The following is a 20743-nucleotide window of genomic DNA, read 5'->3' on the forward strand; positions in this document are numbered from 1 at the left end:
ATTGTATGGAACCACAAAAACCTTGTGTAGTCAATACAACCTTGAGCAAAAATAGTAAAGCTGAATATATTACACTACCTTAGTATATAACTATAAAATATATACTTAATATATAATTAAAATATACCATAAAATAATAGAAATTAAAGCAGCATTGTACTGGCATTAAAACAGACACATATATCAATAGAACAAAATAGAAAATCCAAAAATAAATCCATATAATTAAGGTTTACTGATTTTCAACTAAAGTTGCAACAACATTGTATAGGAAAAGCTAAGTCTTTTAAATAAATAGTGCTGGGAAAACTGGATATCCATATAAAGAAGAATAAACTAAGGGTCTTATATCATATTATATACAAAAATCAAATATAATAGATTAAAGACTTAAACACAAGACCTGAAACTGTAACACTACTAGAAGAAAACTTAGAGAAGAAGGCTGATTGCATTGGTCTGGACAATAATTTATTGGACCTCACTCCAACAGCACAGGCAACAAAAGCAAAAGTAGACAAACATGACTACAACAAACTAAAAAACTTCTGAGTATCCAAGGAAACAGACTGACGAGACAACCTATAAAATGGGGAAAATATTTATAAACTATATATCTGATAAGGGGTTAGTACCTAAGAATTTGTAAGAAACTCAAACAACTCAAGAGCAAGAAAACAAATTACTCAATTAAAAACATGATCAGAGGACCTGAATAGACATTTCTGAAAACAGGCATACAAATGGCCAACAGTTGTATTTTTTTAAATGCTCAACATCTCTAATTATTGTGTAAATGCAAATTAAAACTACAATGTGATATCACCTCCCACCTTTTGGAATAGCTATAATGAAAAAGATGGAAAAGATGTGTTGGTGAGAATGTGGAGAAAAGAGAGCCCTTGCTCACTGTAGGTGGGAATGTAAATTAGTAGATCTATTATGGAAAGTAGTACAGAAATTTCTCAATATTTAAAAATAGAACTACTGTATGATCCCATATTTTGCTATGACACATATATTCAAAACAAATGAAATCAATATTTTGAAGATAAATCTGCACTACCATGTTCATTCCAGCATTATTCACAATAGTCAAGATAGGGAATAAACCTAAATGTCCATCAACAGATGAATGGATAAAGAAAATATATACACACAATGAAATATATTTTAGCCTTTAAAATAAGGAAGTCTTGTCATTTGCAGCAACATGGATAAACTTGTAGAACTTAAAATTTCTGTTAAGATAAATTAGTTATGCACAGCAAGACAAACACTTCACAATGTCATTTATATGTGGAATATTAAAAAGGTAAAGTCACAGAAGCAGAAAATATTAGGGTGGTTTTCAGGTGCTTGTGAATAGAGACTTGGGAAGATATTAGTCAAATAATACAAAATTTCAGTTAGACAGTAGGAATAAATTGAAAAGATCTACAATACAACATGGTAACTACAGTGCATATATATTTTCATATGTGTATATATATTTTCATATACGTATATATATTCATTGTGTATATATATTTTCTTTATTCATTCATTAACGGACGTTTAGGTTTATTCCATATCTTGACTGTTGTGAATAATGCTGCAGTGAACATGGGAGTAGATTTTATGTGTTCTTATCACAAAATAATAGTATGTGAGGTAATATATATGCTAATTAGCTCTATTTAGCCACTCCACAATGTATGCACATTTCATAACAACAGGTTTTACATGATAAACATATACAATTGCTATTAGTCAATTTAAAAAATTAATTATATTTTAAAAGTGCAGATGTAAATTAGCAGACATTCCAGGAATAAGTGTGAGTCACTCAATCAGAAGAGGTAGGACTAAAAAGAGGAATCAGAGGAGAAGAATCCAGAAAACTAAAAGGAAAAGCAAAAGAGCATGGTGTCGTGGAGACCAAATGAATACTGAATTTAAAGAATGATATAATGGTCCACAATTTATTGGATGCTGTTTAGAGATTTAGAAGTTGAGAACAGAGAGGTAACCATTTGATTTAATAAAATGGAGGTCATTGTTAACATTTGCAAGAATAGATTAAGTAGAGTGGTGATAAGAAAACTCAACTGAAATGGGACGATGAGACTAGAAGGTGAGGCATATTATTTACTATTTTAAGAAAGTACTGAATGTTATCCAGATTTTTGAGAAAATTTTCTCAGCAGGGAAATGAAGAAGTATTTTGTGGAGAAAATATAATCAAGGGAAGTATCACACAATACTAGAACTTGATGGACACTACTGGAAAAAACAGAGGTCTAGACAGAGAAAGTAGCTAAATATTGAGTGGTGGCAATTAATTTTATGCTTTTTAATTTTTTTCTACTTATGTCTTAAAAAATATTTCAAAAGGTAATGATATGGTTTGTGTCCCCACCCAAATGTCACCTTGGATTGCAGCTCCCATAATTTCCACATGTTGTGGGAGGGACCTGGTGGGAGATAATTGAATCATGGGGGTGGTTCCCCCCATACTGTTCTCATGGTAGTGAATAAGTCACATGAAATCTGATGGTTCTATAAGAAGAAATCTCTTTCTCTTTGTTCTCATTCTGTCTTGTGTGCTGCCATGTAAGATGTGCCTTTCACCTTCCAGCATGATTATGAGGCCTCCCCAGCTATACTGTGAGTTCATTAAACCTCTTTTTCTTTATAAATTACCCAGTCTTGGGTATGTCTTTATCAGCAGCATGAAAACAGACTAATACAGGTAATATATTTACTTGTTTATTTTTCTGAACATTCAAATAAAAATCTTAGAATTTTTAATCCACAGATAGTAGCATTACTATGGACCTGTTTCAAACACACACTATTAAATTATGGTTTACAATTTAATGTATATTTACTAACCACCAGCTATAAAAAAAAGGCACTGTTGGAAATAAAAATTACAATATCCATCTTATGTCCTCAAAGTGTATAGACTCTAGTATTATGAGGATGAATAAGATATACACAATTAACTTTATTACAAAAGGGAAGTTAATCCAATATCATGTTTCTCACTCTCTTTTATGACATTTCTTTACTGCTTTCTATCATAGTGAATTGGCTGTCTCTTTTAATAAGCTGTAAGTTTTTGGAGGGCTAGAGCTATGTCTTGCTATCTGTGTGGCTTTCCTTTCACTCACTCTCAGTACTCAGGACATATCTGTACGTAATGATAACACATTCTTATATATTCAATTTAATTGATAAATTAAAATTATAATGAACAATGAAACTGTGTTGATGATTAGAATATTATAGTGTTCTTCCTGAGACACATTTCAGGATGAAAATAAAATTTATAGTTAAATACTTTTTTAGAATACTAACAAGTAATACATTTTATTCAAGTAAGTAGCAGATCTATAACTACAATTTAACACTTTTGACTTGAGTATGAATGAGTTTAAAATACAGTTTGAGAATTTCCATCATTTATACATCTATCCATTACAATTGGTAGACATGTTTGCAAATCTTTGCATTGATTAACATACCCACTCAATCCTTGTGATGTAGCTGGACACTATGTTTGCAGTTCCCCTCATTCACTGTATGTTTCTCCAATTAAAAATCCTGGACATAGGAATGGGCAAAAATTTCACGATAAAGACAACAAAAGCAATCACAAAAAAGCAAAAATTGACAAGCGGGATCAAATTAAACTTAAAAGCTTCTGCACAGCAAAAGAAAATATCAACAATCAGACAACCTAAAGAATAGTAGAAAATATGTTCAAACTATGCATCTGACAAGCGTCTAATATCCAGCCTCTATAAGGAACTTAAATTTACAAGGAAAAAAACAAACAACCACATTAAAAAGTGGGCAAAGAACATGAACAGACACTTCTCAAAAGAAGAAATACATGTAGCCAACAAATATATATAAAAAATTAATATCACTAATCATTACAGAAATGCTAATCAAAACCACAATTAGATATGATTTCACATCAGTTAGAATGGTTATTATGAAAAGGTAAAAAAAAAAAATAGACACTGGCAAGGTTGCAGAGTAAAGGAAACACTTATACACTGGGGGTAGGAGTGTAAAATATGTTCAACCATTGTGGAAAGCAGTATCGTGATTCCTCAAAGAGCTAAAAGTAGAACTATCATTTGACCCAGCAATCCCATTACTGGGTATATACCTAGAGAAACAGAAAGCATTCTACCATAAGGATACATGCATGTGAATCTTCATTGCAGCGCTATTCACAATGGGAAAGACATGGAATCAACCTAAAGTCCCTCAATGACAGACTGAATAAATAAAATGTGGCTCGCATACACCACGGAATACCATGCAGCCATAAAAAGAAAAAAAAGATCACATCTTTTTCCAGAACCTGGCTGGAGCTGGTATTATCCTTAGCAAACTAACACAGGAACAGAAAACCAAATACCACATGTTCCCACTTATAAGTGATGGTTAAATTATAAGAATTTATGAACACAAAGAAAGAAACTACAGACACTGGGGTCTACTTGAGAGGAGTAGAAAAGGTAACTGTGGGGTACTGGACTTAATAACTGAGTGATAAAATTATCTGTACAACAAACCCCCGTGATACATGTTTACCTATGTAACAAACTTTCACATGTACCCCCAAACCTAAAATAAATTTAAAAAATGAATCCCTGTTACTAAACAGATAGGTTTGAAAGTAAATATTTCTGTTGCTTTTCTTAAACAGTTTCTTGAAAATTTTCACCTGATTCCAATTAGTAATCTCACTTTTCTCACATATCTGTTTCCTAAAATACAAGTAGATATGTGCCACTTATATTTTCTATTAAGTTGACTAGTTGGCATTGTATATACCAAACAATCGGTGGATGTATTAATATTTCCCCTATTTTTTACCAGTTGAAGTGGTAACACATGAAAATAGCCTACAATTAATCTCTTAATTTAGTGAAAGTTCTTGGTTCAGTAAGACGCTGGAAATTTCTAACCAGGTTCTCTTAATCCATGAGACAGAACTTAACAAATTTCCTTTATTCTGAACTAGTTATTAAGAAAATTATGGGTATAGAAACAGTTACAGTAAATCATATAAATAAAATACATACCATGTAACATATTGTTGAAGTAAATTAGTAAAAGGGCAGAAAGGGTGAAGTTATTTGAAAATTTGAGGAAAGTCTTCTCTGCAACTTTTAACTTCTCTAAGACAAAATATAATTTTCTAATCCTCTTACACAAGTTTATCTGCAAAACAGCATGCTTACTCATGGTGCTCTCAGATAAGTGAAATTAAAGACATATGTTAGGAAGTGGGCAGGGAAATGGATTTGGAATCATAACAATTCTGTTTCAAGATGGAATCTGATGAAGAGCTATTTACATAAGTGCTTCCTGGTGCTTATAAGAGTTGTTAGTTGAGGAGGAGTGGGAAGGTAAAGACAAACTTCTAGTGCTTCTTAGCTAGAAAATTGCCTGGAGGAGGCCCACTAAGGCACTGGGACTAGAGGTAAAGGTAGTTTCTAGATGAGATCACTCAGTATGAATAGGCTTGCTGCTTGTATCAAGCAAAACCAGAATAGAAATTTTACATGTCTTTCTGAGGAATTAGCATATAGAGATGACTAGGAAGATTCTAGATTTCTTTTCTTTTTATTTACTTTTCTTGTGGATACATAATATCTGTATACATTTGTATTTTACATAAAATATTTTGATACTGACATGCAATACGTAATAATCATGTCAGAGTAAACTGGGTATCCATCACCTCAAGCATTTATCCTTTTTGTTTCAGACAATCCAATTATATTATTTTAGTTATTTAAATATGTACAATTAAATTGTTTTTGACTATAGTAACACTGTTGGGCTAGCAAATATGAAGTCTTATGCATTTTTTCTAACTATTTTTTTGGTACTGATTAACCATCACAACTTCCCTCCTCCACTCCCACACTACCCTTCCCTTCCCAGTGTCTGGTAACCAACCCTCTCTTTATCTCCACGAATTCAATCATTATAACTTTTAGCTTCCACAAATAAATGACAGCATGCAAAATCTGGCTTTAGGGGACTGTATTATTTCACTTAACATAATAACCCCCCGTTTCATCCATGTTTTTGCAAATGATAGAATCTCATTCTCTTTAATAAGTGAATAGTACTCCATTTTGTATAAATAACACATTTTCTTTATCCATTCATCTATTGATGGATACGTGGGTTGCTTCAAAATCTCAGCTTTTGTGAATAGTGCTGCAATAAACATGGGACTGCAAAAAAGTTTTTCATATATAGATTTCCTTTCTTTTGGGTATATACCTAGGAGGGGGATTGCTCGGTAGGATGGTAGATCTATTTTTTTTTGTTAAAGAACCTGGCAACTGTTCTCCATACTGGTTGTACTGATTTACATTCCCACTAACAGTGTACAAATGATTCCTTTTCTCCACTTCCTTACCAGCATTTGTTATTGCCTGAAAAAATGGCTTTTGAATAAAAGTCATTTTAACTGGGGTCAGAAGATATCTTATCGTCATTTCCATTGCATTTCTCTGATGATTAATGATGTTGATCACTTTTTTATTTAGTCGCTTGCCATTTGTAAGTCTTCTTTTGAGAAATATCTACACAGATCTTTTGCCCATGTTTAATTAATAGATTTTTTTCCTATATAGTTGTTTGAGCTCCTTTTATATATATTCTGGTTATTTATCTCTTGTCATATGGGTAGTTTGCAAATATTTTTTCCCATTCTGTGGGCTGTCTCTACTTTCTTCATAGTTTCCATTGCTGTATGGAAGTTTGTTAATTTGATGTGATCCCATTTGTCCATTTTTGCTTTGATCACCTGTGCTTGTGGAACACTATTCAATAAATCTTTGCCCAGTCCAAAGTCCTGGAGAGTTTCCCCCAATTTTTCTTTTAGTAGTTTCACAGTTTGAGGCTTTACATTTATGTTTTGAATCCATTTTGATTTATTGTTTCTATCTGGTGAGTGAAAGGATTCTAGTTTGATTCTTCTTCATGTGAATATCCAGCTTTTGCAGCACCATTAATTACAGAGTATACTTTCCTCTATATATGTCCTTGGTACATTGTCAATAATTAATTCATTGTAGATGTATGAATTTACCTTTCAGTTCTCTATTCTGTCCCACTGACCTATGTGTCTGTTTTATGACAATACCATGCTGCTTTTGTTACTATAGCTACGTAGTATAAAGGCAGGTTAGGTGATTCCTCTGGTTTTGTTCTTTTTACTTCTGATAGCCTTGGCTATTCTGGATATTTTATGGTTTTATATAAATTTTAGAATTATTTTTTCTATTTTTATAAAAAATGTCATTGTTATTTAGATAAGGATTGCATTAACTCTGTTAATTGTTTTGTGTAGTATGGACATTTTAACAATATTGGTTCTTCCTATTCATGAATGTAGAATATCTTTCCAAATTTTTGGGTCTTCTTAAATTTTTTTAAATCAATGTTTATAGTTTACATTGTAGAGATCTGTCACTTCTCTGGTTAACTCACAGATATTTTATTTGTAGTTGTTATAAATGAGATTACTTTCTTGATGTCTTTCAGATAGTTCACTGTTGGCATATAGAAATGCTACTGATTTTTGTATGTTAATTTCTATTCTGAATTTACCGAATTTATCAAGTTTTAATAGATTTTCATGGAGTCCTTAGGTTTTTTCAAATATGAGAATATATTTACTAATAAGGATAATTCAACTTCTTCCTTTCCAATTTGGACACCCTTAATTTCTTTCTCTTGCATGCTTGTTCTAGCTATAACTTCGAGTACTATGTTGAATAACAGTGGTAAATATTGGTATCCTTGTCATTGTCCTCATCTTAGATGAACAGCTTTCAGTATTTTTCCATTCAATATTATACTAGCTATGGATCTATTGTATATGGCTTTCATTATGTTGAGGTATGTTTCTTCTATACCCAATTTTTTGAGGATTTTTATGATGAAGGAATGTTGAAATTTATCAAATGCTTTTTCAGCATCAATTTAAATGGTCATATCATTCTTGTCTTTCACTCTGTGAATATTATATATTTGTATGTGTATGTTGAACCATCCTTGCATCCCTGGGATAAATTTCACTTGTTCTAAATAAATGACTTTTCCAATGTGTTTTTGAATCCAGCTTGCAAGTATTTTCTTGAGTTTTTTTTGCATCAATATTCATCAGTAATATTTGCCTATACATTCCTATTTTCGATATATCTTTGCCTGGTTTTGGTAGCAGGAAAAAGAACATTGGTCCTCATAGAAAGAGTTTGGAAGTATTCCCACCCTCTCTATTTTTTGGAATACTTTCAGTAGGATAGGCATTAGTTCTTCTTTAAATGTTTAGTACATCTCAGCAGTAAAGTTATTGGTTCCTGGGCCTTTCTTTGCTGGAAGAATTTTTCTTACAGCTTCAATTTCATTACATGTTACTGGTCTGTTCAAGTTTTGGATTTCTTCATGATTTAAACTTGGTAGAATTTAAGTGTCTAGGAATTAATCCTCTTCTAGATTTTCCAGTTTATTGGTATATAGTTGCTCATAGTGGCCACCAATTATGCTATGAATTTTGATGTACCAGTTGTAATGTCTCCTTTTTAATCTCTGATTTTATTTATTTAGGCTTTCGCTCTTTTTTTTCTTAGTGTAGCTAAAGGTTTGTCAATATAGTTCATAATTAAAAAAAACAACTTTGGGTTTATTGGTCTTTTGTATTGTTTGCTTCATTTTGAATTCATTTATTTCTGCTCTGCATGTAGGACCCAAAAGTATCTAGACAAGAATGATGGTAGAGTTTATGAAATGAGAGACATAGTGACATCACTATAAACTACAGGAGATTAGGCTTTTTTGTGTTTTGTTCACTACAGAAAACATAACAAATAATCTATGCAAAGGTGATCTTGGGAACTAACTAGATTTGAGACTGGACAAATGAAGAGGCAAAGAAGAGAGTATCAAAGTGAAATTACAATGTTCTGAGTTAGGAGATCTTTGATTCAGTTGCAGGTCTCATTTATGAGAATACCTCTACTGGAAAATATAGTACAATATGACTGCTACCCTCAGCTGAGAGTGACATGCACACCTAACTCCCTTGAAAAAAATTAGATGAATTGTTTGAGCTGTCATTTGGAGAACCTGACATTCTTTGTTCACTACTCATAAAGTTCTCATCTGGCACCATAATGCATTTCAGTTTCTGTGAATTAAATATAAAATAACATAAAGCAGTTTAGAATTGTGTCTCTATGATAAAATCTACAGAACCCCAAAACATCTAGTTATTTTAATAAATTGCATATGTAACTTAATAATGCTCAATATATGGAATGGTACACATAAAATATTAAGGCAAATGACAAGAATTTACTTAAAAATTAACTCATATTTTAGCACCAAACACGATGAAGATTATCTCCATTTGGAATTATAAATATAAATAAAAGTCTTGGAAAGTTTTAGTATCCTTTACATGCTATAATGGAAAGGGAAACAAGACTCACAAGTGCAAATAGAAATTTATCATTTTGTAAGCAATGTGGAAAGGACTCTCTATTCAATAAATGGTGCTGGGATAACTGGCTAGACATAAACAGGGCCACTTCCTTGCATCGTATAGAAAAATCAACTCAAGATGGATTAACGATTCAAATGTAAAACTTAAAACTGTTTTAAAAAAAAAAAGACCCTGAAAGATAACCTTGGAAATAGGTTATCTGGACATAGGACGTGGCAAAGATTTCATGATAAAGATGCCAAAAGCAATTGCAACAAAAACAAATTTGGCAAATGGGACTTAATTAAACTGAAGAACTTCTGTACAGCAAAAGAAACTATTAACAGAGTAAACAGATTACCTACAGAATGGGAAAAAACATTTGCATCTAGGTATCCAACAAAGGTGAAATAATGGGTCTATAAGAAACTTAAATTTGTAAGCTAAAAACAACCCTATTGTAAAGCAGGCAAAGGGCATGAACAGACACTTTGCAAAAGAAGACATACATGTAGCCCACAAACATGAAAAAATGCTCAACATCACTAATCATGAGAGAAATGCAAATCAAAACTGCATGGGATACCATCTCATACCAGTCAGGATGACTATTATGTACAAGTTAAAAAAATAGCAGATGCTGGTGAGGTTATGGAGAGAAAAGAAAGCTTATACACTACCAGTGGGAATGTAAATTAATTCACTTAACTGTGAAAAGCAGTATGAAGATTCCTCAAAGAACTTAAAACAGAATTATGGCTAGGAATGGTAGCTCACACCTATAATCGCAACATTTTCAGAGGCTAAAATGGGTGAATTGCTTAGGTCTAGACCAGTCTGAGAAACATGCTGAAACTCTGACTCTACAAAAAATACAAAAATTAGGCTGGCATGCTGGTGCAATCCTGTAGTCCCAGCTCCTTTGGAGGCTTAGGTGGGAGGATTGCTTCAGCCTGGGAGGCAGAGGTTGCAGTGAGCCCAGATCACACCAGTGCACTCCAGCCTGGGTGACTGAGTGAGACCCTGTCTTCAAAACAAGAACCATACAAAACCATAATTAGGATTCAACTCAGCAATGCTATTATTGGATATACACACAAAGGTATATAAATTTTATGTAATTAAATATTCTACCACAAAGATATATGCACATATTTGATGCAACATGGATGGAGCTGGATGTCATTATCCTAATGCATAATGCAGGAACAGAAAACTAAATACCACATGTTCTCCCCTTATAAGTGGGAGCTAAAAAATGAGAACACATGAACACAAGGAGCAGAACAGCAGACCCTGGGGCCTACTTGAGTGTGGAGGGTGGGAGGAGGGAGAAGATCAGAAAACTACCTATCAGCTGGTATATTTACTACCTAGGTGACAAAATAATCTATACACCAAATTCCAGTGACGTAGTTTACTCATATAACAAACCTCCACACTTACCTTTGAAATGAAAATAAAAGTTAAAATAGAAATTTATTACTTTGAGGGAAGGATCTATAATAGATTAAGTTTTTTTCTGTGACATTTTTCCTTTTATGAAATTAGATATTTTTTATCAGGACACTGTAGCTATGATTACAAAAAATAATATAAATTGGAAAAAATAATAGGGACATTCTAATAACTTAAGAAACATAAAACTATGAAATGTCAAGGGACATGAGCTCCTACGTCAAAGAAAAGTTAGTTAGACCTCTTTAAATGTCTTGAGAGAAAATGTCCAATTTAATGAATATTATGCTGGTATTCAAAATTGATGAAAGATTAAATGGAATGTTTTATATGACTTAACCTTACCCATGCCTGTCGATTCCAGTGGACATTTGTTTTGATTATTCTTTTTGATTGCTAGGGTTGAATCACTTTACTGGTAGGGTTGCAATTAGTCTGTATTTTCTTTTTCAGTATAAATGAAATCAGTGTGATGCTGAAATTTTTAAACATGAGTGGTGGATTTGGCATTAGGTAAAGAGCATGGTATCTCCACAGGCAACTGAAAAGAAATATAGAAATGGAAGAAAACTGTATCACTGTTTATTCGTTTTTCTTGTTCTCGTGACCATCAAATCTTTTTATAAATAATTCAGTATTTATCTAGCAGTATTGTAGCCACTCAATACTGACATTTAATGCTAAACATATGGGCCAGTGAAAGATGAATGTGAAATTTCCCTTAGACTATTTCCAGAAAATTAACTCAGCCTCCATTCAGAATGCCCTTACATAGAACAGCAGAAATTGTCATGTATATTTGACTTTTAAACATGCCTATATTTCTCAAAATGCCTTTCTCACAGGCCTTCTACAGCATTACTCTTCTCTCCTCCTTTGTCTTAAATTTTTTCCAACTAGAAAATTACTTATTCAGGGGTCCACTGTATTTTATTTCCTTAGACGGTAAGAAAAAATACTTCAAAAATATTTCAAAATACTTCAAAAATTAGAACAGAAGGAGGAAGTCAAAACTGAAGATTGAAAATATTCAAGCCAGAGTAAATTAAAACATAATCCTAGAGTCATAAGGTAAGAGAACTAGTAGAGATCCTGTAGTTTAGTCCAAATCTTTTAGTTTAGAGATAAGGTGGAGGACAGTAGGAGGAGCCATATGACTTGTAAGGCTCACACATCTAATTTGCAAAAGATCTAGTACAAGAACTCACACCTGCTTGACTTTTTATCATTTGCTTCACTTTCTTCACTGTTTTATCAAGAACTTTCTCAGAAGCTTTTATAGAGGCAGATCCTCTGCATAAAAGAGCAACAGCTGCAGGAATCTAACAGAAAAATGCACTGCAATAAGGGAGCCCAGAAGGATTCCTTTCTCTAGCAAAATTCCTTGGCAGGCTACAGAATTAGCTGGTAGGGATGTGGTATCAATTGACATTAGTGAATAAAGTAGTTGCGACCAATAGATTCCCCCTCCCACGTTGTTTCTTTTAGCAGATTCACTCATTATCTTTTCATACCCATAGAGGAGCAGTGACAGTAATATCTGCCTTTTTAATATCTTTTTTGCACCTTAACTGTCAAGATAATCACAAATAGTTTTCTGTTAATCCCAGAAAAGATTTCGTAAAAATAGACAGCAAAGATTGCAAATGAAAGTTTCAATGACATGAAGATTTTATTTTATGCTTTCTATTATTAAACAACATTATTATGATTGTTATAGTATAAATGACAACATCCATGTACTTAAATCTGTCAGATGCAGAGAAAAAAAATTACATATACTTTAAAGCAACAATAATAAAAAGTCTCAATTATTTTTTTCTGTAAGAAGGCTTGTCATTAATATTTTTTCTAATTTGTTTATTTAGAATTATAAATAAAATCTTACATTGTTAACTAATTTTTAGACCTAAACTTCAGCTTGATTTTACTCATTGCCTAGTGTAATTCGCCAAGTCAAAGAAGCGGGCCATTTTCTAAATGAGTGTGCATGATCCTTAGGGTTTTAATAACCATTAACAACATCAGCCCCTGACGTTTCTATGGAGATAATGCTTATTTGTAGATACAAGATTTGCAGCCTAAATTCTCACATCCAGAACAACCAAGGCTCATATTATGCAGAATAATAATTACATTTTTGTAAGTTCTACTTAATATCTGAAAATTTCTAAGGTATTTATGGGCTAGCCAGTATTTTAGGAGCTAAGCATTCATTATTAAAGCAAGGTTTCTAAGAAGCCATGCTGTTTAGAGAAAAGAAGAAATAGCATATAGATAACTAAATGCAAGGCAAGAAAACGTCTGATAAACAGCTGAATTCTTTTCTTTTTATTGTACTTTAAGTTTTGGTGTACATGTGCTAATCTTGCAGGATTGTTATATAGGTACACACATGCCATGGTGGTTTGCTGTCTCCATTACCCCGTCACCAACATCAGGCATTTCTCGCAGTGTTATCCCTCCCCAACCTCCCTGCCCCTCACTGTCCCTCCTCTAGTCCCGCACCCCAACATATGCCAGTGTGTGATGTTCCCCTCCCTGTGCCCAAGTGTTCTCATTGTTCAACACCCACCTATGAGTGAGAACATGTGGTGTTTGATTTTCTGTTCTTGTGTCAGTTTGCTGAGAATGATGTTTTCCAGATTTATCCATGTCCCTACAAAGGACACAAACTCATCATTTTTTTAATGGCTTCATAGTATTCCATGGTGTATATATGCCACATTTTCTTTATCCAATCTATCATCAGTGGGCATTTGGGTTGGTTGCAGGTCTTTGCTATTGTAAACAGTGCTGCAATGAACATATATGTGTATGTGTCTTTATAATAGAACAATTTATAAACCTTTGGGTATATACCCAGTAATGGGATTGCTGGGTCAAATGGTATTTCTATTTCTAGATCTTTAAGGAATCGCCACACTATCTTCCACAATGGTTTAACTAATTTACACTCCCACAAACAGTGTAGAAGTGTTCCTATTTCTCCACATCCTCTCCAGCATCTGTTGTCTCCAGATTTTTTAATGATTGCCATTCTAAATGGTATAAGATGGTATCTGAATGTGGTTTTGATTTGCCTTTCTCTAATGACCAGTGATGATGAGTGTTTTTTCTATGTTTGTTGGCCTCATAAATGCCTTCTTTTTTAAAGTGTCTGTTCATATCCTTCGACCACTTTTGAATCAGTTTGTCTGTTTTTTTCTTGTAAATCTTCTTTAGTTCTTTGTAGATTCTGGATATTAGCCCTTTGTCAGATGGGTAGATTGCAAAAATTTTTTCCCATTCTGATGGTTGCCAGTTCACTCTAATTATTGTTTCTTTTGCTGTGCAAAAACTCTTAAGTTTAATTAGATCCCATTTATCTATTTTGGCTTTTGTTGCCATTGCTTTTGGTGTTTTAGTCATGAAGTCCTTGCCTATGCCTATGTCCTGTATGGTGTTGCCTAGATTTTCTTCTAGAATTTTTATGGTGTTAGGTCTTAAAACAGCTGAATTCTTTAGATACACATTGTTGGAAGTGGTTTTTATTTGAAACCTGTTGGCAATATTCTATTTCACAAGAAATTTACAAAACAGCAGATGTATTAAAAGTTATTATATAAAATGGGTTGAGACCAGGCATGGTGGCTCATTCCTGTAATCTCAGAACTTTGGGAGGCCATGGAGGGTAGATCACCTGAAGTCAGGACTTTGAGACCAGCCTGGCCAACATGGTGAAACCCTGTCTTTACTAAAAACACAAAAATTAGCTGAGCATCGTGGCATGCACCTGTAATTCCAGCCACTAAGGAAGCTGAGGCAGAAGGATTGCTTGAACCCGGGAGGTGGGAGTTGCAGTGAACTGAAATCACACAACTGCACTCCAGCCTGGGCAACAGAGCAAGATTCCATCTCAGAAAAAAAAAAAAAAAAAGACACTATGGGTTGAAACTTAGTTAACACATGTCTCCCAAGAAATGACACTTGCTGAAAACCCACATTGTCTATTTTCATAGTATTTCTAAACTTTGAGATATATATTATTGGTAAAGACTATGAACTACTTCACCACTTCTTTTGGAACCACTGTATATAAAAAATAAATAAATAAATCAGGGTTGAACAAACCATTACTCAAACTTAATACCACAAGCAAGACCTTGATTTTATATATAGTCATTCTCTTCCATAAAGAACTAGATGGATTCTGCTCTAATTTAAAGTATTATTCACTATCACTCAAATGCTGCTTCACCTCAATGTTCATCACAGAAAAATAAACAAGACAATAAACTCACCAGAAGGACTGTAAACTTTGCAGAATGGATTTTGAAGCATAAGGGAACTGCTTTTCATTTGGATGTGGTTTTTTTAATACTACTTAGCTTGAGCCTGAGGTTAATTGTTAATCCCATTACTACTAGCTCTCTTTTATAATGTTCTGGATACTTTGTTTCATTTTGAATGGATCTAAATTATGTCCATAGTTGCACTAACCCTTTGTGGTAATTTTTAGATAGAAGCATCTATTTGCAAGGGTCAGGTGTTTGCAGATGGGTTACAAAGAATAACTTTTCAATTTATAGTGAAAAGCATTGGGAGACAAATTAAATGATAAGCCTTTGTGTGGGAGAAAACATTCACAAACAACAACTAGAAGGATCAGCATTTTTTAATGGGTTCCCTTTCTTTGGCTCTATGGAGAAAGAGTATCTCAGTAAGACGTTACCAGCGTTAAAATCATTACCCAGTATATGGGCAGATGGCCGGCTGATAATTGTTTATGGGGACAGATGGCAGTTCCTTGTACCCTCTTTTCAGTTTCTGTGTTTTTAAAGCTCAGCAGTTGCAATGTGAAGGCTTCATAGGACCATAAAATACAAACCATTTTAAATAACTCTGAATCAGGGTTTTGACTGATGTGCTTAAAAGAAATAGTCACAGTTTGAAACTCCATCTGCAAAGAGATACTAGGTGTATGGCCCTGCAGGTTATAATTTATGGAAATAGCAGGCTAATTTGGGCTACATCTACACATAGACATACAAACTGGCATAAAATATTGAATCCAGTCAACTAGTTTACCCTATTCCAGAAAGGCAAATTTTTAGTATATACTTAAAAATCAAACACCAGCACATGTTGAACATTTGGCTAAGGTTCATGAGAGGTATAAAATAGGTTTCATGTCTTGTGCTGACTTTAGAAGACAATGTATATGAGGAATGAAAGAATAAATAGAGATAATTGCAATACAAGTCAGAAGTTTCTAACTGCCAAGCAACAGAGACAAAAGAGCTACAGAAGATCAAATAGAGAAAGATCACAGTGTATATGAAAATTTACTGAATATGAGTTGCCATAGGCTGGGCAACAAAAAGATCAGTGACAGTTTTGCTGGTGTAGGAAATGTCATAAGCAAAGACACAGAGCAGGAGGTGCAGAAAAAGCCTGAAAATTGTGTTCTTGTTTATTGCATGCTATTTTTATTTATTTCTTCCCTTTTAGTCTCTTTTTATAATATGGTAAGAGAGGGTAAACAATATACTTTTTTTAGTTAATGTAAAATAATAATTTAAAAGATTAATAACTAAGCCAGAATATATGGGAACTTAAATTCTGCAATCCTGATTTCAGACACTGTCCTTAAAAAATTTGGGAGGGCTACTAAATGTTTTTAAGCACATATTAAGTTTGAAAATGCTATTTTTGCGAGATATGTCTGGTAGTTATGTGGAATAGATTGGGGATGGAGAGCCTGGATGGAGCTCATTTAGGAAATTGTTGCTATATTTAAGACTAAGTATCTAAAATAAAGTAGAACTCATGAGGAAGAGAAATAAGACGGTAGCCATTATAAAAGAAGAGTCAATATAATGTGTGACTGTTTGCATGTGAACAGCCAACAATAAAGGCAAGAGTCAAAGCAAATGTTTACAGCTTAAATGATTGGAAAAACGATGTTGCTTTCTAGCAATAGAAGTTAAACCAGGAAGGAGGGGAAAATTATACATTTGGATTATTATTTGTAATGCTATTGAGGCATCAATATGGAGATGTGTAGAAGTCAGGTGATGATTTAGAGAAAAGACAAGTTTTGAGATAAAGATTATGGAGTCAGTTACTAAGAGTAACAGGTGAAATGACAAAGGTGAATGAGATCTGAGGGAGAAATGAATAAAGAAAATAGCAGTGTAATAAAGACTAAAGCTTGTGAGCAATACCAACTTTTTAAAACTAGCTGTGAGTGCTGGTAAGTTGGCCAAATAGGAACAGTTCTGGTTTGCAGCTCCCAGTGAAACCAACGCAGAAGGAGGGTGATTTCTGCATTTCCAACTGAGTAGCCGGTTCATCTCAGTGGGACTGGTTAGAGTGTGAGCATAGCCCACAGAGAGTGAGCTGCAGTAGGGTGGAGCATCACCTCACCAAGGAAGCATGAAAGGTTGGGGAGCTCCCACCCCTAGAAAAGGGACTGTGCCATGAGGAACATACACCCTAGCCCAGATACTACACTTTTCCCACAGTCTTTGCAACCATCAGACCAGGAGATTCCCTAGGGCGCTTATCCTACCAGGGCCCCAGGTTTTAAGCACAACACTGAGATGCTGTTTGGGAAGACACCAAGCTAGTTTCAGGAGTTTTGTTTTTTTTTTTCCATACCCCAGTCGCACGTGGAATGCCAGTGAGACAGAACCTTTCACTAATCTGGAATGGGGGCTGAAGCCAGGGAGCCAAGTGGTCTAGCTCAGTGGATCCCACCACCAAGATGCCCAGGAAGCTAAGATCCACTGGCTTGAAATTCTCACTGCCAGCACAGCAGTTTGAAGTCGACCTAGGATGCTGGAGCTTGGTGGGGGGAGGGGTGCCCACCATTACTGAGGCTTCAGTAGGTGGTTTTCCCCTCACAGTGTAAACAAAGCCACAGGGAAGCTCCAACTGAGTGAAGCCCTCCACAGCTCTAGATTACTCCTCTTTGGGAAGGGCATCTCTGAAAAAAAGGCAGCAGCCCCAGTCAGGGGCTTATAGATAAAATTCTCATCTCCATGGAACAGAGCAGCTGGAAGAAGGGACGACTGTGGGCACATCTTCAGCAGACTTAAATATCCCAGCCTGCTGGCTCTGTGCAGCCTATCTCCCAGCACAGCACTGGGCCCTGCTAAGGATTAGACTGCCTCCTCAAGTAGGTCCCTGACCCCTGTGTCTCCTTACTGGAAGACAATTCCCAGCAGGGGCCGACAGAAACCTCATACAGGGGAGCTCTTGCTGGCATCTGATGGGAGCCCCTATGAGACAAGATTCCAGAGGAAGGAACAGGCAGCAATCTTTGCTGTTCTACAGCCTCCGTTGGTGATACGCAGGCAAACAGGGTCTGGGGCAGACCTCCAGCAAACTCCAGCAGACCTGCGGCAAAGGGGCCTAGCTGTTAGAAGGAAAACTAACAAACAGAAAAGAATAATATTAACATCAACAAAAAAGATGTCCGCACAGAAACCCGATTCAAAGGTCACCAACATTAAAGACCAAAGGTAGATAAATCCACAAAGATGGGGAGAAACCAGCACAAAAAGGGTGAAAATTCCAAAAACCAGAATATCTCTTCTCCTCCAAAGGACGACAACTCCTTGCCAGCAAGGGAACAAAACTGGCTGGAAAATGAGTTTGACAAATTGTCAGAAGTAGACTTAAGAAGATGGGTAATAACAAACTCCTCTGAGCTAAAGGAGCATGCTCCAATACAATGCAAGGAAGCTAAGAACCTTGAAAAAAGGAAAGAGGAATTGTTCACCAGAATAACAAGTTTAGAGAGGAACTTAAATGCCCTGATAGAGCTGAAAAACACAGCATGAGAACTTCAAGAAGCATACACAAGTATCTATAGCTGAATTGATCAAGTTAAAGAAAGGATATCAGAGACTGAAGACCAACTTAATGAAATTATGCATGAAGACAAGATTAGAGAAGAAAGAAGGAAAGGAATAAACAAAGCCTTCAAAAATATGGGACTATGTGAAAAGACCAAAACTAAGTTTGACTGGTGTATCTGAAAGTGATGGGGAGAATGGAACCAAATGGGAAAACACTCTTCAGGATATTATCCAGGAAAACTTCCCCAACCTAGCAAGACAGGCCAACATGAAAATTCGGGAAATACAGAGAACACAACAAAGATATTCCTCGAGAAGAGCAACCCCAAGACATGTAATTGTCAGATTCACCAAGGTTGAAATGAAGGAAAAAATGTTAACAGCAGCTAGAGAGAAAGATCGAGTTACCCACAAAGGGAAGCCTATCAGACTAACACAGCAGATCTCTCTTCAGAAACCCTATAAGCCAGAAGAGAGTAGGGGCCAATATTCAATACTAAAAGAAAAAAGAATTTTTAACCCAGAATTTTATATCTGACCAAACTAAGCTTCATAAGTGAAGGAGAAATAAAATCCTTTACAGACAAGCAAATGCTGAGAGATCTTGTCACCAACAGGCCTGCCTTACAAGAGCTCCTGAAGGAAGCACCAAACATGGAAAGGAAGGACCAGTACTAGCCACTGCAAAAACATACCAAATTGTAAAGACCACTGACACTATGAAGAAACTGCATCAACTAACAGGAAAAACAACAAGCGAGCATCATAATGACAGGATTAAATTTACACATAACAATATTAACCTTACATGTAAATGGGATAAATTTCCCAATTAAAAGACAAAGACTGGTCAACTGAATAAGTAGTCCACACCTATGGGTGTGTTGTATTCAGGAGACCCATCTCATGTGCAAAGACACACATATGCTCAAAATAAAGGGATGGAGGAAAATTTACCAAGAAAATAAAAATAAATCAAAAAGCAGGGATTGCAATCCTAGTCTCTTATAGAACAGATTTTAAACCAACAAAGATCAAAAGAGACAAATAAGGGCATTACATAACGGTAGAGGGACCAATGCAACAAGAAGAGCTAACTATCCTAAATATATATGCACCCAATACAGAAGCACCCAGATTCATAAAGCAAGTTCTCAGAGACCTACTAAAAGACTCCCACACAATAATAGTGAGAGACTTTAATACCTCACTGTCAGTATGAGACAGATCAACAAGACAGAAAATTAACAAGGATGCACAGGACTTGAACTCAGCTCTGAACCACATGGACCTAAGAGACATCTATAAAACTCTCTACCCCAAATCAACAGAATATACATTCTTCTCAGCACCACATCACACTTATTCTAAAATTGACCTCATAATTGTAAGTAAAACACTACTCAGCAAAGGCAAAGGAACAGAAATCATAACAACCAGTCTCTCAGGCCACAGTGCAATCAAATTAGAACTCACAATTAAGACTCATTCAAAACCACACAACTACATGAAAACTAAACAACCTGCTCCTGAATGACTACTAGGTAAATAACAAAATTAAGGCAGAAATAAAGAAGTTATCTGAAACCAATGAGAACAAAGACACAACATATCAGAATCTCTGGGATACATTTAAAGCAGTGTGTACAGGGAAATTTACAGCACTAAATGCTCAGAAGAGAAAGCATGAAAGATCTAAAATTGACACCCTAACATCACAATTAAAAGAACTAGAGAAGTAAGAGCAAACAAATTCAACAAAAGACAAGAAATCACTAAGATCAGAGCAGAACTGAAGGAGATAGACATGAAAGCCCCTTCAAAAAAATCAATAAATCGGAGGTCAGATCCAAGATGGCCGTTTAGGAACAGCTCAGGATCGCAGCTCCCAGTGAAAGCGCAGAGGGTGAGTGGA

The sequence above is a fragment of the Cebus imitator genome, unplaced genomic scaffold (genome assembly GCF_001604975.1).
Source record: "Cebus imitator isolate Cc_AM_T3 unplaced genomic scaffold, Cebus_imitator-1.0 Scaffold232, whole genome shotgun sequence".
In the NCBI taxonomy this organism is placed as follows: domain Eukaryota; kingdom Metazoa; phylum Chordata; class Mammalia; order Primates; family Cebidae; genus Cebus; species Cebus imitator.